This window comes from Somniosus microcephalus, chromosome 8, assembly GCF_052327205.1.
Source record: "Somniosus microcephalus isolate GS21.2 chromosome 8, FLI_Smic_1.0, whole genome shotgun sequence".
Taxonomy (NCBI): Eukaryota; Metazoa; Chordata; class Chondrichthyes; order Squaliformes; family Somniosidae; genus Somniosus; species Somniosus microcephalus.
In genome coordinates, this window is record NC_140994.1 from 151,052,413 (window position 1) to 151,075,655 (window position 23,243).

A 23,243-nucleotide genomic window follows, 5' to 3' on the forward strand; every position below is an offset into this window, starting at 1 on the left:
ACTCTGCAACACAGGGCGGATGCCCACGGTCGACGCCCGTTTCTACTGCCTCTTACTTTCTTTTCTTTCTGGCCTCGACGTCTGCTCACTTCGCTGTAGGAATAGATCCCAGGAGGTGGCGCAGACTGTAGGTAGGTTCATATCTGCTCGTCGCCAGTATTACGACCGTGAATGATTGAGACACGGACAGCAGGAGTGGAACCAAATAAATCTTTACTGATGGAAGTCAATAGTGAAACTGAAACAGCAGAGGCTCACTAGCGCCTTATATACAGGGGTGGTCACTGCCGGTACTGCAGTCTGAGACCAGTTATTCTCTTAAAGGTACATACACAACAGTAACGGCTTCAGCAATGTTGCTAAGTCTGGAATAAACTTCCCATAGTAGTTAAGGAGCCCCAGAAATGAACGTAACTGGCTCACATTCTAGGGTGCTGGGGCCTCCACGATCGCCTTGACCTTTGACGGCGCCTTATGCAGGCCAGTAACGTCAATCACATGCCCCAGGTACTCAACTGAAGATTGAAAGAATTCACATTTGTCTTTACGAACTCTGAGTCCGTACTCTTTCAGTTGTTGTAGTGTCGCATCCAAGTTCAGAAGATGATCCTCTTCATTTGTCCCAGTGACAAGGATGTCGTCCAGGTAGCACTAGACTCCTGGCAGTCCACTCAAAATCTGATCCATTGCCCTTTGGAAAAGAGCAGGGGCCGACGTAATTCCAAACGGAAGGCGGCAGTACCTGTATAGCCCCTTCTGTGTCCCAATTGTCAGCAGCTCCTTTGATTTGTCATCGACATGCATTTGTAGATAAACCTGGCATAAGTCTATTTTGCTGAACTTTTGCCCTCTGGCCAGGCCCGTAGAAAGATCATCAATGAGGGGAAGAGGGTACTGTTCTGCAGACAGAATCGGTTAATAGTCACTTTAAAATCCCTGCAGATTCGAACAGATCCATCCTTTTTCAGGAGAGGAACAATGGGTGTAGCCCATTTGCTCACGCTCACAGGCTCCAGGACTCCATTCTCGACTAAGGCCTCCAAGTTAGCCTCAACTTTTGGCCTAATTGCATAGGGTACAGGTCAGGCTTTGTGAAACTTCGGCTTGCTGTCAGGTTTAATGTCCAGTCTCACGCTAATCTTTTTCATGCTCCCAAGTTCCCCATTGAAGAGTTCTGCATGTTTGTTTAACACTGCAGTCAGACCTGACTCCCCTTTTGACATCATGCAGACTGCAGGCCAGTCCAGCGTGATTTTCTCTAGCCACGCACATCCCAGTAGCGATGGGTAATTTCCCTTTACCACATATAGTGGCAGTTTCGCAGTCTGTCCGTTCAATTTAACTGTCACCTCAATGGCGCCTCTCATGGCCACAGGTTCGCCGGTATACGTCTTTAGCACAATGTTTGTTGGCTGAAGGGTAAGATGCTTTCGCATTTTGTTGTCGACAGTGTCTGAAACAAGGGACACAGCCGCGCCTGTGTCCACCTCCATCCGCACTGATTGTCCCTCCACCAGTGGTGACACCCAGTAGCCATTTGAACCACCTGCAACTGTCAGTATGTGCACCTCTTCCTCCTCAGAGGTGTCGCTCCCCTCTGTTTTGCTTGTTCCATCATAATGCACTGAATGAACACTCTTTTTCCTCTCTTGTCCAAATACAGACATTTTGCTTTCATGCTTCCCAGCTCTGTCTGTTCTTTTTTTTACCTCTACAGGCGCGTTCAATGTGACCCTTTTTGCCACAATTTCGGCATTCCAGCTCCGTACACCAGCAGTCATTAGCGTGATGGTCCGTTTTCCCACAACGGTAACATGTGCTGTTCCGCGCACCTTTAGGCTCAGACGACACCTTGTGAACTCTCCCTGTTGAACTCAACTGGTGAGCCTCCTTTTCCGCCATCTCCATGGAGACACTAACTTCAATGGCCTTTTCAAGAGTAAGGTTGTCCTCAGTAAGAAGGCGCTTCTGTGTGGCTGCACTTTGCAGACCACAAACAAGTCTGTCTCTAATGGTGTCATTCAGCACCTCCTTGAACTCGCAGTGTTCTGACAACCTTTTTAAAGCAGCAATAAACATCGTCACTGATTCCCCCTCCTCTTGATTCCATTTGTGAAATCTAAATCTCTCAGCAATAACCAGAGGTTTTGGTGAAAAATGTGCTCCAAGAATTTCCACTAGTTGCTTATATGTTTTAGTTCCTGGCTTATCTGGCTGCGCAAGGCTGCGAAGTAAATTGAATGTCTTTGGCCCCATTACACTCAAAAAGGTAGGCACGACCTTTTCGTTTGCCACCGCATTCGCCAATACAAAATAGTCAAAACGTTCCGTATAAGCGCTCCATTGCTCCACATTTTCATAAAAATCACAGATGTTTCCTAATGTAGTAGCCATCTCATGTTTCAAGTTAAAATTTCTGTTTACTCGCTGCACCCGTACCTTTAATGTGATGCTGCAATCTCTGTTTCGAGTGTTTTGTAGTTGAAAACAAGAAAGTTCCCACAACGCAGATTCATCCCATCCTCGTCGCCACTTTGTTGTGTCGGTACATTTCTACATAGACACAATTAGAACTCAGAACCCAGAGACTCAAACAGGAAGTGCTTTATTCAGGAAGGAAAGGAAAGTTCTGGAGAGTTCCGAACAAAGAGAGCTAAACTTAACCAAGAGAACACCCAACCATGTATCTGCTGTGACAGCGCCACCACAGGTGGTAGGAGAACAAACAATACATAACATTACCTCATGCACCTTCCCTTTTGGTGGGTGTGCATCGGTTCCCCTGCCATTTTTGTAGGCTAGGATTAGCTGCCTGATTACCGTGAGTTCTGTGGTCTGGGGATCTTTGGGGTCAAACCAGGCTTCTGCCTTGGCCCGGACCTGTGGCAAGCTGTTCGCCACCAGGCAACGGAGCCAATGCATCAGGGAATCCCTGTTCAGGAACGCCCGGCCCAGCATCCCCGGGCAAGCCTTCTGGTACACCGGCAACAGCCGGCCCGCAAAAGCCTGCGGGGTTTCCCCAGAGAGCTGGATCGTCTTCTCCACGCGGGAGAAGGGACTTCCCTCATCCATCCCCATGGCCTCTAGAACCACATTTCTAAGCTCCTCGTACCCGCTCTGCCCCCTTTTACACTCATCAGAGAGGGATTGGATGAGATTACTCTCCAGGGAGAATAGCAGCATCTTGGCCTTCTCAGCGTCATCGCAGTCGTTGATGCTGGCGGTCTGCTCTATTTCCCTGAAGTGGATCGAGGGGTCTCCCTTTGCGGAAAGCTTCGGGATATGGTTGACCATAACCCTGAGCTGTTGGGTGTTAAAGGGTAGTACGAACTGGTTTTGGAGGGGTCCCTCAATGTCACCGTTGGCGGGTGAGCCGAACCTCCGATGCCGCGCTGGGCACATTGGTCCCAGCTCTGGCCTCTCGGGTGGGGTTTGCTCTACCTCTGCCTCCACCTCTGGCTCCACTTCGGGTTCCACCCCCGGTTCCACCCCCCCTTGCTGCCAAACCTCGCTGAAACTTGGCGCTACGGGTGGTGGCAGTGAGGTCTCCTCTCCCTCAACCGGGTCGTCCCTAAGCACTACTGGTGCCGTTGGAACTGTCCTCCCCTCGTTCCCCAGAAAATCTGCCTGGCCTGCCTTTGGGCTTATGAGGCATACCATGCCTTTTGCCTTCCAGAGGGCCCGGCTCAGATTTTCTATCCTCTCTCTACAAGGGCCGTGGTCTGCCTCCTCAAACCCCTATTCACTTGCTAGCTTGTAGGCGGCTTTTACCTCCTGCACTCTCTCTTCCTGTTCCCTAATCTGCCTTGCCAAGCGAGCATTTTACTCCTGCAACCTTAACTCATTTCCCTTGGCCTCGGTGACTTGGCACCGTAGGTATTCCAACTGGGCCTTGTGTTCTCTCACTAAATGCACTCTTTCTTGGTTCAAAGCCTGCAAAGCTACTAATAACTTTTCCCCTGCGAGAGCCTTATCCTGGATCTCCAGGGCTGACTCCCTTATCTCGACTGCCTGTGCCACAACGAGCCTGTCCAAAAGCTGGACCTGCTTTTTAAAGCACATCAGCCAAACTGCCTTCTCTAAGGACTTCTTGTGTTCCTTTCCCCCTGTCCACTTAGCTGCTGCATCTACCGGACGCCCAGCCTTTAACAGAGTGGTGACCCACTTCTTAGTGATATTCACCTTGCTAAACACATAATCAGAAATCCTTTCCTCCATCATGGTTCGCTCATCCGAACCATTGTCTACTGTATCGCAACCCTGTTGCCGGTGTCCTGCCGTAGTTGCCATTTCTGTAGGAGGTGGCGCGTGAGCCCAGTCAGTTATGCCTCTGACTGCCCATGAGCGGTTCGAATCGCTCCCACACTCCTGAGATTCTCGACACCGGACTTAGGTACAGGTAGCGACACAGAAAAGACTCGAGTAGACAGGTGGTTTGGATGTAAGCAAAACTCAGGATTTTATTAAACAGGAAAATTGAATACAGTCGTAAGAGAAAATTAACAGTGTATAAAATTACAGGCGAATACAAATAACTATACTTATACAAGGAATGGGGAACACATGGCACAGCGATGGAAAACAACTATCTTAACAATCCCCTTATCCTTATCCCACCCACTATACCTAACTAGATTAAGCTATGAGGGGCCAGAATTTATGCTCACCAATCAAAAGCGTTTGTTGGACTCAAAACAGCGGTGGGGTTCGGTGTTCGCTCTTGGTGTTCTCTGGAGCCTGCCGTCATCGCGTGGTCTCCGGCGCAGCAAGGGCGTTGTCCAGGTTCGAATACCCCAAAGTTAAAGTCTCTGTTTGGGTACTTTACCTTGCAGGGATGATTCTTCTTCTTCAGCCGAAAGCTTGAGCTTGCATGAAGATAGTCGCAGGTTGGCTGAGGCTGAAGGCCCGATGATTTGAAGCCTACCCTCAGTCTTAATCTTGGCGGGCTATTTTAAATAATGGTAGCAATCCATACTATCTGTTTTTAGATGGCTGGTAATCGCATCTACCGGCCCGATAATTGACTTGTTTTGTCAGGAATGTTCCTTGATGGGCCTGTCCAGTCTTGATGGCTTTCTTAATCTGTTTCAGATTATATATGTAAACTGCTTGATGGCCTTAACTATAGGCCTAACTGAATTTAGATTTGTCTCCAATTCGGTCTAATACATAATTCAAAGCGCTGTCTGGTTTCAAAATGCAAAGTCTCTCTTCACAGACACTGCAGCTTTGATTTCGATCCACAAGCTGTCTGCTTTGCAGAGTCCAGTTTAAAATCTTACAGGCTTTCTGCCATGAGGCACGGACGCCATCTTGGGTACCCTTTTTGATTTAAAATGTCCACGCAGGGTCCCGTTTATTAATAATAACTTTTGGGGAAATGCAGAAATTTTGCAAATCTTACAGGTGAATTTGGACTTTCAGAAGGCTTTCGATAAGGCCCCGCCTAAGAGATTAGCGTTTAAAGTTAAAGCACATGGGATTGGGGGTAAGGTACTGACTTGCGTAGAGAACTGGTTGGCAGACAGGAAGCAAAGAATTGGAATAAACAGGTCTTTTTCCAACTGGCAGGCAGTGACTTGTGGTGTACTGCAGGGATCGGTGCTAGGACCCCAGCTATTCACAATATATATTAATGATCTAGACGAGGGAACTAGATGTAATATCTCCAAGTTTGCAGACGACACAAAGCTGGGTGGGCATGTGTGCTGTGAGGAGGATGCCGAGAAACTCCAGTATGATTTGGACAGGTTGGGTGATTGGGCAGATGCATGGCAGATGCAGTATAATGTGGATAAATGTGAGGTTATCCACTTTGGTGGCAAAAACAGGAAGGCAGATTATTATCTGAACGGCAATAGATTGGGAGAAGGAGAAGTGCAACGAGACCTGGGTGTCCTTGTGCACCAGTTGCTGAAGGTAAGCATGCAGGTGCAGCAGGCGGTTAAGAAGGCAAATGGTATGTTGGCCTTTGTAGCGAGAGGATTCGAGTACAGGATGTCTTGCTGCAGTTGTACAGGGCCTTGGTGAGACCACACCTTGAGTATTGTGTGCAGTTTTGGTCATCTTATCTGAGGAAGGATGTTCTTGCCATGGAGAGAGTGCAGCAAAGATTCACCAGACTGATACCTGGGATGGCAGGAATGGCGTATGAAAAGAGATTGGGTCGATTGGGCTTATACTCACTGGAGTTTAGAAGAATGAGAGGGGACCTCATTGAAACTTATAAAATTCTAACAGGACTAGACAGACTAGATGCAGGAAGGATGTTCCCGATGGCCGGGGAGTCCAGAACCAGGGGTCACAGTCTAAAAATAAGGGGTAAGCCATTTAGGACAGGGATGAGGAGGAATTTCTTCACCCAGAGAGTGGTGAACCTGTGGACCTCTCTACCACAGAAGGCAGTTGAGGCCAATTCATTAAATATATTCAAGAAGGAGTTAGATATATTTCTTAAGGGTAAAGGGATCAAGGGGTATGGGGAGAAAGCAGGGACAGGGTACTGAATTTGGAGGATCAACCATAATCTCATTAAGTGGTTGAACAGGCTTGAGGGGCCGAATGGCCTACTCCTGCTCCTATCTTCTATGTTTCTATGTTTCTATGTTTTGTGAGGAAAGGTTGGACAGGCTAGGCTTGTATCTGCTGGAGTTTAGAAGAGTAAGAGGTGATTTGTTTGAAACAGATAAGATCCTGAGGGGTCTGGACAGGGTGGATGTGGAGAGGATGTTTCCTCTTGTGGGAGAATCTAGAACTAGGGGTCACTGTTTAAAAAGAAGGGGTCGCCCATTTAAGACAGAGATGAGGCAAAACTTTTTCTCACTCAGTCGTGAGTCTTTGGAACTCTCTTCCTCAGAGGGCGGTGGAAGCAGAGTCTTTCAATATTTTTAAAGCAGAGGTCGATAGATTCTTGGTAAGAAAGGGGGTGAAAAGTTATCGGGGGTAGGTGGGAATGTGGAGTAATTGGATCAGCCATGATCTTATTGAATGGCGGAGCAGGCTCGAAGGGCCGAATGGCCTACTCTTGCTCCTAATTCGTATGTATGTTCGTATGAATGTACTCAACAACTGAGCATCCACAGCCCTCTGGGGTAGAGAATTCCAAAGATTCACAACCCTTTGTGTGAAGAAATTTCTCCTCATCTCAGTTCAAACTGGCCGTCCCCTTTTAGAAAGAGGTCACCCTCTCATAAGAGGAACACTTTGAAAGATTTACCTACTAACTTGTCTCTTTACACTATACTGCAATGGCATACCTGCAACGCACACACAGACATTGCCCTACACCAGCTGTGTACTCAAATGGGATGCCTCCTTATCTTTACATACCTGCCTTGTTTCAGGGTCTTTTGAACCATTTTTCACAGGGATTGTGTTTTAAAGCATAGTGTTTTCATGCAAGTTTAAAATGTGCCTGAGATAATAATTAGTTATAATAGTAATGAGCTAGCTTTGATGTTGTTTATCAACAGAGAGCAAATAATAAGCAATTCATTAGCCTGACTTAGCAATCAGAAAACATTTCACACCCACTGTGTTGTGTTGTGGCTAATCTTTTCTGGATGTGACTAGAAGAAGCTAAAACACAATGGGGGGAAAATACAGTTGGTACCTGGCAGGGGCGCTAACGGGGCACTAATGCAGTAGCGTCGGGGCGAGGCGAATTCAGCGATGCCGCCAAATCCAGCCCCCCTGTAGCGCCACTGCTAAAAGTTACCGCCAGGAACCTCAGTGCCAGGCAGATTGTGACATCAGTGAGCTAATCCTCAATCTTTTCAAAAGTTACTGCCCATTCCTGGGCTATAATGAATTTCTCCCCCCAATGAGAAAGACACAGGCAGACAGATTTTTGAAAGAGAAAGCTCTGAGAGTATTTGCCAAAAAACGGGTTGAAAAGGCTGGAGAAGTGTTCAAGTCAAGTATTGAGGAAGGTAGAGAAACATATATTTTACTGTGATGATCGCAAAATACAGCGGATGCTGGAAATCCAAAATAACAACAGAAAATGCTGGAAAAACTCAGCAGGCCAGGCAGCATCCGTGGAGAGAGAAACAGAATTAACGTTTCAGGTCGATGACCTTTCGTCAGAACTGGTAAAAAGCAGGAAATGGAAAGCAGGTTTAGGGGCTGGGAAAAGGGGGAGGGGATAAAAGAACAAAAGGGAAGGTCAGTGATAGGATAGAAAGCAAGAGAGATTAAGAGACATTGAGAGACATTAAGAGATATTCAAGGCGAGAGGAGGTGATAATGGGACAGGTTAAGGAACAAATGATGGCTCTGGATGGGGTGTGAATTGCGCTGGCTGAATGAAGGACAGCTGCTATAAGGGGTCGTTTTAACGAGCTTATGGTGTGCTAGATCGGTTTTGACTTCGCACTGCTCGTGAGCGGTTCCGAAGCGCTCCCCCCTCACCGGTTCTAGACACTGGGCTTATTGCCAGACAACCTTGATGTGTGGCCCAACTTGTGACTCGGAAGACAAATGGATCAGGTGAGACAAGGTGAGTTTTAAATCAGAAATAACTTTATTTTCAAGGAGAATAAACACAGAGAATGTAAGAATCAATTTAGACTAAAATCATTAGCATGTCTCCCAATGGGAACTAAAATTTAACACACAAGGAATAACTTTGACTATCTTAAATCATACAACAATTCTTAATCAGCGGTATACTAAAACGAGGGTGGGAAAAGCGCACGGACACATCGAGGGATAAATCACACTCCTTAATTACAAAACCCTTAGGGCTAGATTTTCAGTATAGGCAGTTTTGGGGCGCTAACCTTAGCGCCCGCCCGAAGTTAGCGCCCGCCCCAAAGTAGCGCCCCGTTGCCGGGAATTCAGTGGCTTCGCCCTAAGAGGTTGGTGGAGCGCTAAAAGAGGCGTTCCACTACTCTCTTTAGGCGCTAAGCCGGCGGTCCAGAGGGATAGCGCCCAGGCGGGGCGCAGCACGGGTGCGGTCATTTTTGCACTGACAGCAGACCCCGTGGTGCCGACCAGCTCTTAAAGGGGGAAGGGACGAATTGGTCTGCTGCCACGCCCTGCACACTGCAGCCTTGCAAAGAGGCCTCAACACTACTGCTCAGCCCCAGGGAGTCATGGCAACGCCAGAGAAGGCCCGTCAGCGTGCCCTGCGCTTCTCAGAGGGTGATCTGGACATCATGGTCACAGCTCTGGAGGTGAGGCGCAAGATCTTGTTTCCAGACAGTGGGAGGAATCCAACCCACCACGACTACACCAAAGCCTGGAAGCAGATCGCCCAGAGGGTGACGTTCACCGGCGAGGCCCCCAGGACCCACACACAATGCCGTAAGAAATACAACGATCTGACCAGGATTGTGAGGGTGAGTAGCCTTTCCAGTCTCCTCCTCATTCTTGCATGTACACCTGACATGATGGGCAAAGGGACCTGAAAGTCCTTTTGGCCAGCCCTCAGCCAGCAGCATTGGGACAGTCATGAGCATCAAATGGCCATTCGGCACTCTACACTTTGGCCAAGCTATTCCACCATGGGAGGCAGTGGACAGTACATCAGGGCTTCACTCTGTCCAAGCTATTCCACCATGGGAGGCAGTGGACAGTACATCAGAGCTTCACTCTGTCCAAGCTATTCCACCATGGGAGGCAGTGCACACTACATCAGGGCTTCACTGCGCACTTACAGCCCGTCCTTTCTCTTGCAGGCTAAAGTAGCGTTTAATCGCCAGGCCCGTGCCAGGGGTGGCCGCGCCAAGCTGCAGAAGCTCACTCAGCTGGAGGAGCGCGTGTGTGTGCTCATGGGAGCACGTGTGATTGTCCCCACAGCGTGCGGTGTATCCGACCCTCCACTGCCCGGCAATGGTAAGGACCTCGCCTTTTGGCCCTCTCGCGTCGCACTGGCCCATCCGAGCTACCTCCTTTGCCACTGTCCCAACAATGCGCTGAATCCCACCAGTCCTAACTCCCTCGCTGACGCCGTCTCCTCACTCTGAAGCTACTCTTGTGCATTCCTGCTTTCAGCTGGTGACGACCAGGACCCTGAGGCTGCCAGTGACAGCACCTCCAACCAGGAGGAGGAGGAGGAGCAAGCCGGACCTTCGGGGGAACAGTCACGTCCCGCAGGAGAGGAGGAAATGCTCGACACCTCCTCACTGGACGAGTGCCTGGAGGAACTGTCGCAGGGCAATGCAGCTTCTGGGACCAGTGGCGTCCAGCCACCCAGCAACCGTGCGTGTGGCCCGCGGCCTTCCCCCCAAAGGGGGGAAGGATCAGAGGGGAGTGCTGCTGCTCGGCACACTCGCCGTCACCAACGGGGCAAGGGTCCCCTAGTTCGGCCCCCTCCTCCCCAGCGGGAGAGTCGCGACTCCAGTCCGGACACCTTCACTTCGGAGGAGGTGCGGAAGCTCGATCAGATGGCCGACGACTCGGACCGGCGCCACACGGAGCTCATGAGCGTGGTGGGGCGCATGCCTGAGGCCATCGAGTCGCTGGCGACCAGTGTGCGCGAGTTCGGGGCAGCAACTGCCGCGACTGGCCGCATGCTAACTGATGCCGTCAAGACCCTGGTGGATGTGATGCGCGCGCACACCAGGACCACAGGGCCACTCACTGCTGCCACACGCGCTGTCTCAGGCAGGCATCGCCAGGGCAGGCGCCGCGCTGGACCATCCCAGCAAGCCGGCCGTCGGCTGATTGCTGCGGATCCTGCAGTTCGGGCCCGGCCGAGTGCCACCGCGCCACAGCACCAGCCAGCGCATCCCAGACGCCAGCTGGCCCACATTGCGCCATCCGTCGCCGCCATTCCCCCTCTGGGCCGTCAAGGGCAAGCGGCTGCAGCTGATGGTGGCCAGGCTCAGGTGCGCCACTCAGGAGACGGCCCCTCGAGGCCCAAACGCCGTGTAGGCCGCCCCCCAGCGGCATCTGGCGGAAGGGCATCTGAGCCTCAGGCGCCTTCCCCCAGCCTCGCAGCAGCCACTGGGCAGAGCTTGCGAAGGAGCAGCAGGCAGGGCAGGGGAGGCAAAATGCTGGCCAAGGTCTCGCCCTCGCGGGCCACTCAGTAGAGGGTGTGGCCAGCTTTCCTTTAATATGGCGGTGGCCATCTTTATTTTGCCCATGGTTGTGCTTTTGGAGGGCTTTTTTTTTGCGTTAGGCCGACGTTGAGGCCCGGTTTCAATAAAGGTGGAGTGGCTCCTCCCCAGTTTGTGGGAGTGAGTCGTTTGTTGGGCTTTTTGTGGGGCCCGTTTATTGTTTTTGGGGATTCATGTGGGAAGGGCTTTTCATTTTTGTTTAATAAAAAATTATCTTTATTCATGCAGTCTCCATGGTTGTTCTTCTTAGTGTTTGTTGGCTTCGCCGGCTGAGGGCTTGCGGAGCGGCTGCATTCATCTTCCCTCATGGCCCCTGGCCATTCCCTGACAGGGGGCTTAGAAGTACCGTGTAATAAGGTGGCGTCGTGCGGCCCTTGGCCCTGGTCGCTCCCTCCTGGGAACGTACTCCTGCTCCTCCTCCTCCTCCTCCTCCTCCTCCTCATGCTCCTCCTGCTCCTCCTCCTGAGGTGCTGGTCCAACGTCAGGTGGCAGTGCCTGAGTCCTGCGGATAGCCAGGTTGTGTAGCATGCAGCAAACCACCACAAATTGGGAGACCCAGTCCGGCGAATACTGGAGAGCTCCTCCGGAGCGATCAAGGCAGCGGAACCGCTGCTTGAGGACCCCAATAGTTAGCTCGATGATGTTGCGGGTGGTTTGATGGCCCTCGTTGTAGGCCTCTTCAGCAGCGGTCCTGGGCGCGCGGAGCGGGGTCATGAGCCAGGTGCACAAAGGATAGCCTTTGTCCCCGAGTAGCCATCCTCTTGGGGGAGGCTGTGCCTGGAACATGTCATGCACAGTACTCTGCCGCAGGATAAAGGCATCGTGGCTGCTGCCTGGGAAGCTGGCATTGACTGCCATGATGCGCTGCTTGTGGTCACAGACCAGCTGCACATTCAGAGAATGGTAGCCCTTCCTGTTGCGATACTGCTCGCCATGCTCCAGAGGGGCCCGCAAAGCCACATGCGTACAGTCAATGGCGCCCTGCACCAAGGGGAATTCCCCGAGTCTGGAAAATCCCAATGCGCGCTGATGCTGGCTCTCCAGGGCCATGGGGAAGGAGATGAATTGGCTTCTCCTTCTGAACAGTGCTTCGGTCACCTGGCGGATGCAGCGATGCGCGCCGTACTGGGAGATGTTTGCTATGTCCCCAGCAGCGTATTGGAAGGAGCCGGTGGCATAGAAGTTCAATGCCACTGTCACCTTCACTTCCACCGACAGAGAAGTCCTGCACCTGAGCTTTGGCCGCAGATCTCGGCGAAGCAGGTGGCAGATCTCTGCAATCACCCCCTTCCGGAATCGGAGCCTTTTAACACATCGCGCGGCACTCATGTTTAGGTAGGAGCGCTGCTGGCGGTATAGCCTGACTGGGTAAGGCCTACGTGGCCGACGCCTGTAGCCCCCTCTGCCTCTAGCCAGGGCTGCCCCTCTCACAATGCGTCTGCGAGCCCTACGGACATGGAGCTGCAGCTCCGCGTTGGCACCCCATGCAACCCCCATCAAATCCTGGCAAACACTCTAATTTCCAAATGGCCACTTGCAGCGCTGTTGCCTGAGTCCAAAAATACCTGGCTCTTGCTGCTTGAAACCAGTTAGCTATCCTCCTTGTTGTGTCTCCAGAAATGCGTTGCACAAGACTGTTTTCTGAAATAATGGATGGCCTTTATACTGGAGAGGACGGTCCCTTTAATTAGCGCCCCCCGGGGCCCGCGCTGGTTGTGTTGCGTTCCTTTTTCCAAACGCTCCGGCCGCCCGCCGCACAATGGGGCGGTCCGACTGAAGTTTGCAATCGGGGCGGCCAAAGGGCGTTGCACGAGGATGTGACGTCATTTTCTGCGCGCGCATCCAGGCGGGCGCTAAACTTTGCGCCGGCGCTAACGGGCAACTTAATTTGGGGCGGGGCGCAAACTGCGCTGCGCCCGGGCGCTACACGCATAGCGCCCGGAAATCACTTCTCTTAAGGCGCTAACTGCTGGCGCAAGCAACTGAAAATCTAGCCCCTGATGTTACAAACCCTCCCGTTGCTAAAATATACCTCAACTATGTCAGTTAGGTAGAGTTGGGCCTTTATGCTCACCAGAATTTTAAAACCCTCCTGGACCTTGGTACTCCTTGTTACGTCCGGAATTTCCAATCTTCCTTATGGGACCGGCTCCTGGACCTGCTCTCCTGCACAAACTTGGAAGTCCGCCGAACTCCTCGAGCCGTCTCCTCTTCCGCACAGTCTTCGAACGCCTGATGGTATCTGGACTTGGACTTCACTGCTTCTGGTGAATCTTGTGGATCTGTCTGAGTCTGGCTGAATCTCTCTCCTGCACAATCTTGTGGGTCCTCCTCGCTCTGTCCTTGACCTTGTGTCTGTGTGAAACTGTGATGGATCTGTCTGAATCTCACTGAATGAAAAAAAAGAGGAAACCTTGCTGTCGAATTTCCCTCCACAGTTATACTGTTCCCTTGCACTTATCTCGGCGCCAAATCAGGGGTTTTCTTTTGTCAAGGTAATGGGCAGGCTGCTTTGACAAAAGCAAGTACTTTATTTTAATGTCTTGTAAATGAAACTAATGGGATCTGTCCTGTGTCCCTCTGAGTTTGGTACAGATAATAGGTTTTGTCTTTGCTCTGTGATTTCAGAGATGGGTTTGCGTTTTGCTAGCAATTAACACACCTTGAGGTGTAAATACTTTTGTTTTGACTTCGTTACTACTGTAACCATTTTATCATATCAATAGCAGTAAGTTCTGGAATCTTCTAATTGGTGATGACTCAGGCTGCTGTAAGGTACTGCTGGTGTGTCCTTTTGAACTGAGCCATGAGAACTGCCAACTCCATCTTGTGTTCTCACAATGTGGCCATTCCAGGGGTTTTACCAATCTAGACTGTATTTTCTGGATTTTGTGAATCCTACATCCCCCCCTGTGATACAATGAACATCTCAAATCGTCTTTGTATCATGTGTCTTTGGGTGAGCACAAATCCGTTCCCTCCCCAACTGACCTTCCCCGTAGTTTACCTTACTTGGAGTGTACCTCGCCCACGCACTTTCCTCATTCCGACAATGAAGTTGAGTAAACATCTCCTATCGGAGAAAACATTCCAGCAATGTACAGACTCGCCTAGAGTCGTAACATAATCTTATTTCAATAATACAAAACCATCCAATGTACAAAACAATCCAATGGAATAAAAAACACGGTAACAATAACTAAACTTTATTCTCCAAAACTATATATATCCATGTACATCTGCCACCTGTCTCCCGACGGCCAGCTTATAATCTGCGGGAACTGTCGCAGGCCTCCCCCTGCGGCGTTCCCACATCAGTCTCAGCTGCTAGTCCCAGGCAGCCCGTGGCTGCTGGCTGTGGACTGTTTAAACTTCCCGCAGCTTTCTTACGGGGGTTTCCTTTTGTGAAAGCCGGCGACCAGACCTTCTTCGGTTGCGGTTTTCTATCTGACGGTCACCACATATGAGGTTTCCTCATGGGTCGGACCCTTGGCTGGAGTTTTGGCCCTGGCTGCAGTTCGTGGCTTCCCCACAACTGCCGGCTGTGGGCTTCCTCCCGCAGGCTCTGCCTCCCTAGGCTCTGGGTCAGCGGCAGGCACCTCTTTGCTACCTGGGACTCCAGGTTGAGAGTCCCCGCCCCCAGACGCCACCTCTCTAATGCTACACTGAGGGGCAAGACCTAAAACCTCCGGCTCCTCCCCTTTGCCGCAGTCGGGGGCGGGACCTTCGTCCTCCGACTCGGCTTCATTATGACCAGGGACAGGACCTGGGACCTCCGGCTCCTCCCCTTCTGGGTGATCGGGGACAGGACCTGGGACCTCCGGCTCCTCCCCTTCTGGGTAACCAGGGACAGGACCTAAGACCTCCGGCTCCTCCCCTTCTGGGTCCCAGAACAATGGGGGAGTCTCCCATTTAGATGAGACCACTCCTCCCCTCACGCAGGCTGCACGTCCAGCCTGTGTGACCTGTGGCTGCAGCTCCCCTACAGCGTTTAACTCTTTACTGGCCTTTTCAGTCCCTGCTGTCTGTTTCCCTGCCTCCGGCTTAAACAGCTTGCACTGTTTAATATACCTGGCAGCTAGCCAGTAATCTAGTTTTATCTCCTCTTCCCTACCCACTCCTGTACTGGGGGCAGGTATCCCCTCACCACCTGCTGCTGGTGGCTGAAAATCTTCATGAACCATTTTAAAAAACTTTAGCTGACCCTCTAAACTGCCAGCCCTCACTGTTAACCTAGCGTTCTCCTCCCTTAAAGCCTGCTCAACTAACCTAGCCTCCGCAACCTGGCACCGCAGGTATTCATCCATTTTACTGGAGGTCTTTTCCTGTGCATGTCTTTCTGGGGGACACAGGTCGACAGGCTGCGCTGGCTCTAGTCATTGTGGGGGGGCAGAGGTGGGGGAGGGAACTACAGCAGCTGTACTTCCCTGGCCAGTCAGAAGAGACCGCATGGCCTCTAAAAATGACTCGATCCCAGCGGGAGCAATTTCTGTCTCTGCCTTTTGGACTGGGGCTGTGGGAACCTTTTCCCTTGTGTCCTTCCAGGGATTCTTACAGTCCCTGCGCCAATGCCCCTCCTTCCCGTAACTGTAGCACATTTGCCTGCTTTGGTTGGGATGGCTCCCTTCCTGGCACCACTCTTTACGGGGCTGGTCACCAGGCCTGACCTCATAAACCTCCCCTTTTTGCTGGGGTGTCTCACTATCCCTCCCGTTTCTAAAGGTGACAGTGAGTTGGCGGATTACCGTCGCCTCCGTGGTCAGAGGGTTTCGGGGGTCAAACCAGGCCATTGCCTGCATTCGAACGCGGGGCAGGGAGTTGTTCATAAGGCACCTTAGCCAGTGAACTAAGTGTTCCCCATTCAGGCGCGCTCGTGCCGGCATTCCCGGGCACGCATCCTGATAGACTGGCCACAGCCTGTCCGCGAATGCCTGCGGGAATTCCCCGGGGAGCTGGACTGTTTTCTCTACCCGGGAGAACGGACTCCTCTCGTTCATCCCCATGGCCTCCAGGATCTCTTCCTTGAGCTTGCCATAATTCTCCTGACCCCTCTTACACTCATCGGGTAGCGTCTGGAGGAGATCGCTACCCAGGGAGAACAACATCATCTTGGCCTTCTCTGCCTCGTCGCAGTCATTCACACAGGCCGCCTGCTCTATCTCCCTAAAGTGCAGAGAAGGGTCCCCCTTCATGGTGAGCTTGGGGATGTATCTCACCATGGAACGCAATTGTTGTGTACCGTGTGGCACCAGGAATTGGTTCTGGATGTCCCCAGGTTCCCTGTCGTCACTGGGTGGTCCGTACCTCCGTTGTGTCACGGGGTACACCGGTCCCGGTCCCTGATTCCCTCTCGGGCTACCCTGGTCTACCTTGGGTTCTTCATCCTCCACCCCCTCCTGATCCCAGACCTCTGGAAAACTAGGGGCTAGTGGTGGTGGCTGTGAAAACTCTGGTTCCCTAACCCGTTTTGTTCTGGGGGCTGCCTGCGGGACTTCCCTGCTTGGGTTACCGTTGAACTCAGCCTGGCCGACCTTGGGGCTAATGAGGCATATCATCCCCTTTGCCCTGGCCAATGCCAGATTCAGGCTTTCTATTTCCTGCCTACAGGGGCCGTGGTCTGCCTCCTCAAACCCTTGAGCGCAGGCTAGCTTATAGGCTGCTTTTACTTCGCCTACCTTTTCCTCCTGTGCCTTCAGTTCCCCTGTAAGGCGACTAATCTCCATTTTTAATCTCCTCTCTTTCTCCCTGGATTCTCTTGCCTGATACTCTACGTGTTCTACCCTGAACCTAGCGCTCCCCTCCAGCTCAGCTATCTTGCCCTCCAACCTTTCTACCTTCCCCCGATGGTCCCGGACCATCGCTGCCCTCTCTTGGCTTATGGCCTCCAGAGCCACTAACACTTTCCCTTCCGCTGCAAACTTTTCCTGCAGCTCTTGGGACAAATGCTTAATCTTGGTTTCTTTACTGGCCACCGCGTGGTCCAGTACCAGAACCTGCTTTTTATAGCACATAAGCCACACTGCTTTCTCAATGCCCTTGCGGTGCTCTTTACTAGCCGTCCACTGGGCGGCTGCCTTTAGGGGACGCTCGGCTCCTAACAGGTCATACACCCATTTTTTCACTACATTTACTTTACCATACACGTAGGAGGCTAACCTATCTTCCATAACATCTGTCTCACCCGAGTCTTTGTCCACCACACAAGGTTTCTGTAGCCAGTGTCCCATCTGGGTCGCCATTCTGTAAGGGGTCATTTTAACGAGCTTATGGTGTGCTAGATCGGTTTTGATTTTGCACTGCTCGTGAGCGGTTCCGAAGCACTCCCCCCTCACCGGTTCTAGACACTGGGCTTATTGCCAGACAACCTTGATGTGTGGCCCAACTTGTGACTCGGAAAACAAATGGATCAGGTGAGACAAGGTGAGTTTTAAATCAGAAATAACTTTATTTTCAAGGAGAATAAACACAGAGAATGCAAGAATCAATTTAGACAAAAATCATTAGCACGTCTCCCAATGGGAACTAAAATTTAACACACAAGGAATAACTTTGACTATCTTTAATCATACAACAATTCTTAATCAGCGGTATACTAAAACGAGGGTGGGAAAAGCGCACGGACACATCGAGGGATAAATCACACTCCTTAATTACAAAACCCTTAATGTTACAAACCCTCCCGTTGCTAAAATATACCTCAACTATGTCAGTTAGGTAGAGTTGGGCCTTTATGCTCACCAGAATTTTAAAACCCTCCTGGACCTTGGTAATCCTTGTTATGTCTGGGATCTCCAATCTTCCTTATGGGACCGGCTCCTGGACCCGCTCTCCTGCACAAACTTGGAAGTCCTCCGAACTCCTCGAGCCGTCTCCTCTTCCGCACGGTCTTCGAACGCCTGATGGTATCTGAACTTGGACTTCACTGCTTCTGGTGAATCTTCTGGATCTGTCGGAGTCTGGCTGAATCTCTCTCCTGCACAATCTTGAAAGTCCTCCGAACTCCTCGAACCGTCTCCTCTCCACTCGGCCTTCGAACTCCTGATGGTATCTGGACTTGGACTTCACTGCTTCTGGTGAATCTTGTGGATCTGTCTGAGTCTGGCTGAATCTCTCTCCTGCACAATCTTGTGGGTCCTCCTCCCTCTGTCCTTGACCTCGTGTCTGTGTGAATCTGTGATGGATCTGATTGAATCTCACTGAATGAAAGAGAGGAAACCTTGCTGTCGAATTTCCCTCCACAGTTATACTGTTCCCTTGCACTTATCTCGGCGCCAAATCAGGGGTTTTCTTTTGTCAAGGTAATGGGCAGGCTGCTTTGACAAAAGCAAGTACTTTATTTTAATGTCTTGTAAATGAAACTAATGGGATCAGTCCTGTGTCCCTCTGAGCTTGGTACAGATAATAGGTTTTGTCTTTGCTCTGTGATTTCAGAGATGGGTTTGCGTTTTGCTAGCAATTAACACACCTTGAGGTGTAAATACTTTTGTTTTGACTTTGTTACTACTAATGCACTATCAATTGCTACAAAAGACTGGAAGTTGAGAAAGTAACAAACAGGCTTTTATTACCAAAGAACAGAGCATGCCTCTTGTGGTTGCCTGGTATCCAAAAGGGCCGGGGGCTGCCGAGCAGCCACCTTTATACCCAGCCATGAGGGTGGAGCCAGGGGCGGAGTCAGCTGAGGCATGCACAGACAAGTACAACAATATGCAAGAGTGAACAACAGTACTAACAGTGAACAACAGTACTAACAACAGTGGTGAACAACAATACTAACAACAGTGGTTTACCACATTCACCCCTTGTTTAGAATTGAGTCCGGCGGGGTGAAGTGCACTAAAAATTTGTGTACTGAAGTCTATCAGGAGGCCTTGTAAGCCGTCCTGAGCATCGCAGCAGCGGCGGTGATGGTGCAGCATCCAACGTTGAACCCGGTGTCTTGTTCAGAGGAGGTGTAGCAGGTGGCGGACCCTGGGGCTGCTGCATGCCGTCTACAGGGGTCAGAGCATGGGTAATGGGAGGTAGCGATGGTGGTCTCTCAGAGGCACCCGAAGGTGCGAGGTCTCGTGCGGGGACTGTGTCCTGGGGGTAGGCAGGAGTAGCGGTGGGTGGCGAAGAGGGTGTTTCAGGAGCACCCGCAGGTGCGAGGTCTCGAATAGAGACTGTGTCCTCCCGCTCGTCCGGGTTCACCACGTAAGCATACTGCGGGTTGGCGTGGAGGAGGCTCACCCTCTCGACCAGGGGGTCCGCCTTATGGGTCCTCACGTGCTTCCGCAGTAGGACGGGTCCTGGAGAAGTCAGCCATGTTGGTAGCGAAATCCCCGACGTGGACTTCCTGGGGAAGGAGAACATTCTCTCGTGAGGAGTGGCATTGGTGGGTGTACAGAGCAGCGACCGAATGGAATGGAGCGCCGCAGGGAGGACCTCCTGCCAGCGGGAGGTCGGAAGGCCCTTAGATTTTAAGTTTAAAAGGACTGCCTTCCAGACTGTCGCATTCTCCCTTTCCACCTGGCCGTTACCCCGGGGGTTGTAGCTGGTGGTCCTGCTTGTAGCAATGCCTCTCGCGAGCAGGTACTGCCGAAGTTCGTCGCTCATAAAAGATGAGCCCCTGTCGCTATGGATATAGCTAGGGAAACCGAACAATGCGAAGAGGTCATTCAGACATTTAATGACCGTGGTACTGGTCATGTCCGAGCAAGGGATGGCAAACGGGAAACGGGAGTACTCATCAATTATATTGAGGAAGTAAACATTGCGGTCAGAGGAGGGGAGGGGCCCTTTAAAATCGATGCTCAGCCGCTCGAAGGGGCGCGTGGCTTTGATCAGGCTCGCTCTGTCTGGCCTATAAAAATGCGGCTTGCACTCGGCACAGATCTGGCAGTTCCTGGTCATGGTCCTGACCTCCTCGATGGAGTAGGGCAGGTTACGGGATTTGATAAAATGGAAGAACCTGGTGACCCCCGGGTGGCAGAGGTCATTGTGGAGGGTCTGTAATCTATCAACCTGCGCGTTGGCGCACGTACCACGTGATAGGGCATCTGGGGGCTCATTGAGTTTCCCGGGCCGGTACAAGATATCGTAATTGTAGGTGGAGAGTTCGATTCTCCACCTTAATATCTTGTCATTCTTGATTTTGCCCCGCTGCTTATTATGAAACATAAAAGCTACTGAACGCTGGTCAGTGAGCAGGGTAAACCGTTTTCCGGCCAGGTAATGCCGCCAATGTCGCACGGCTTCCACAATGGCCTGGGCCTCCTTTTCGACAGAGGAGTGTCGAATCTCGGGGCCCTGGAGGGTCCTTGAGAAAAAGGCCACGGGTCTCCCCGCCTGGTTAAGGGTTGCAGCTAGGGCAAAGTCGGATGCGTCGCTCTCCACTTGAAAAGGGAGGGACTCATCCACAGCGTGCATTGTGGCCTTCGCAATATCGCTTTTTATGAGAGTGAAGGCTGCACAGGCCTCTGCTGTCAGGGGGAAGGAGGCGGACTTGATGAGGGGTCGGGCTTTATCCGCATAGTTGGGCACCCACTGAGCATAGTAAGAGAAAAACCCCAGGCATCTCTTCAGTGCTTTCTGGCAGTGGGGGAGGGGGAGCTCCATAAGAGGGCGCATTCTATCGGGGTCTGGGCCGATGACTCCGTTCTCCACTACGCAGCCAAGAATAGCAAGGCGCTTAGTACAAAACATACATTTGTCTTTGTTGTATGTGAGATTCAGCCGCTGGGCCATCCGGAGGAATTTCCCTAGATTAACGTCGTGGTCCTGCTGGTCGTGGCCGCAGATGGTGACGTTGTCTAGATATGGGAAAGTGGCCTGGAGCGCGTTCTGGTCAGCCATCCGGTCCATCTCCCGTTGGAAGACAGAAACTCCGTTGGTGACGCCGAAGGGAACTCTGAGAAAGTGATAGAGCCGACCGTCAGCTTCAAAAGCTGTGTACTGGCGGTCCTCAGCCCTGATGGGGAGCTGGTGGTATGCCGACTTCAGATCAATCGCCGAGAACACCTGGTATTGTGCTATCTGATTGACCATGTCAGATATGCGGGGGAGTGGGTATGCATCCAACTGGGTGTAGCGATTGATCGTCTGGCTGTAGTCAATAACTAGGCGCTGTTTTCCGCCAGCCTTCACCACCACCACTTGTGCTCGCCATGGGCTATTGCTGCTCTCGATAATCCCTTCCTTCAGGAGTCTCGCTACCTCGGATTTAATGAAACCCCTATCCCCGGCACTGTAATGCCTACTTTTGGTAGCGATGGGCTTACAGTCGCGGGTGAGGTTAGCGAACAAGGAGGGGGGGGAGACTTTAAGGGTGGAGAGGCTGCAAATGGCGCGCGGCGGGCGATTTAAAAACTGCTGGCTGCAGACCATGAGAGGGGGGAGGGGTCCACCGTACGCTAAAGTGACACTCTTAAGGTGGCACTGAAAATCCAACCCCAGTAGGACGGCAGCGCAGAGATCGGGCAGGACCAGAAGTTTAAAATTTTTGTACTCAGTACCCCGCACTGAAAGAGTCACCATACAGTAGCCACCGACTTCCGCTGACTGGGCTTTGGAAGCCATAGAGATGCGATGACGCGTTGGCAGGACCGGGAGAGAGTAACTGCGCACCGTGTCGGGGTGGATAAAACTCTCCGTGCTCCCGCTGTCAAAAAGGCAGGTAGTGGCGCGGCCGTTTACTGTAATGTCCATCATGGACCTGGACAGTTGATGCGGGAGAGATTGATCCAGCGTCACGGAAGCCAGCGTATGTTCAAGCGCGTCGATGCGGTCGTCCGATGAGGCGGTGGTGGAGTCCGGGTCCCCCGTAACCGAAGTCGGAGGCGTCCAAGATGGCGGACAAAATGGCGGCGCCCACGGTCCCGATCCCCACGCGGCTGGGGGAGCCCAAGATGGCGGGCAAGGTGGCTGCGCCCACGGTTCGCATGCGGCGCTGCTGGCGTTAGCGGTCTTCCCTTTGCAGGCACTAACGTAGTGACCTTTCTTCCCGCAGCCGGAGCAGGTAGCATTCTTCGCGGGGCAGCGTGCTCTAGGGTGTTTAGCTTGGCCACAAAAATAGTATTTTTGTGCCTTGGACATCGCTGCAGCAGTCGGAGGTGGCGGTCCCATGGCCCAAGATTGCGGCGTCCACGGCGCGGGGCGATTAGGGGAGATAGCGTCCATATTTCTGTGGGCCGCGTCTAGCGAGAGCGCGAGGGACACTGCCTTTGTCAGGTCTATTTCACCCTTCTCCAGCAGCCTCTCCCGAGAGTAGTCGGACCTTAGACCCGCAACGAAAGCGTCTCGTATCAGTCCCTCCGCATGTGCCGCGGCTGATACTTCCTTGCAGTCGCAGCCGCGTCCGAGTACCCGCAGTGCCCTTAGGAAGGCCTCCACCGATTCCCCGGGCTGCTGTCTGCGAGATCTTAAAAGGTGCCTGGCATAGACCGTGTTAACCGGGCGTGCATACTGCCCTTTCAGTAGGTCGATAGCCGCCGCGTAGGTCGTCGCATCTTGGATTAAAGTATAGACTTGGTGGCTCACCTTCGAGGCCAGGATTTTCAGTTTATTTTCATCAAGAGTCACGGTCGAGGCTTCCAGATACGCCTCAAAGCAACGCAGCCATTGTGCGAATTTAGTTGACGAACCCGCTTCTTGGGGGTTTAGGTCCAGGCATGTTGGTCTGAGGGCTCGCAGCAGGAACAACAGTACTAACAACAGTGGTGAACAACAATACTAACAACAGTGGTTTACCACAACTACTGTAACCATATTATCATATCAATAGCAGTAAGTTCTGGAATCTTCTAATTGGTGATGACTCAGGCTGCTGTAAGATACTGCTGGTGTGTCCTTTTGAACTGAGCCATGAGAACTGCCAACTCCATCTTGTGTTCTCACAATGTGGCCATTTCAGGGGTTTTACCAATCTAGACTGTATTTTCTGGATTTTGCGAACCCTACACTGCCATGTGGGAGGGAAGAAAAAAGGGGGCCAAACAAAAATTATGGATAAAATAAAAGAAGAAAATATATATATGTGATAGGGGCCGAGGTTATTGACCCAAAATGTTGACTCTGTTTCTCTCTCCACGGTTGCTGCCCTGGCCTGCTGAGTTTTTCCAGCGTTTTCTGTGGTTGTTATATATTTTACTGTGTTGTACTGCTTTTTGTTCATTCACCATTTGTATGTAAATAAAACCA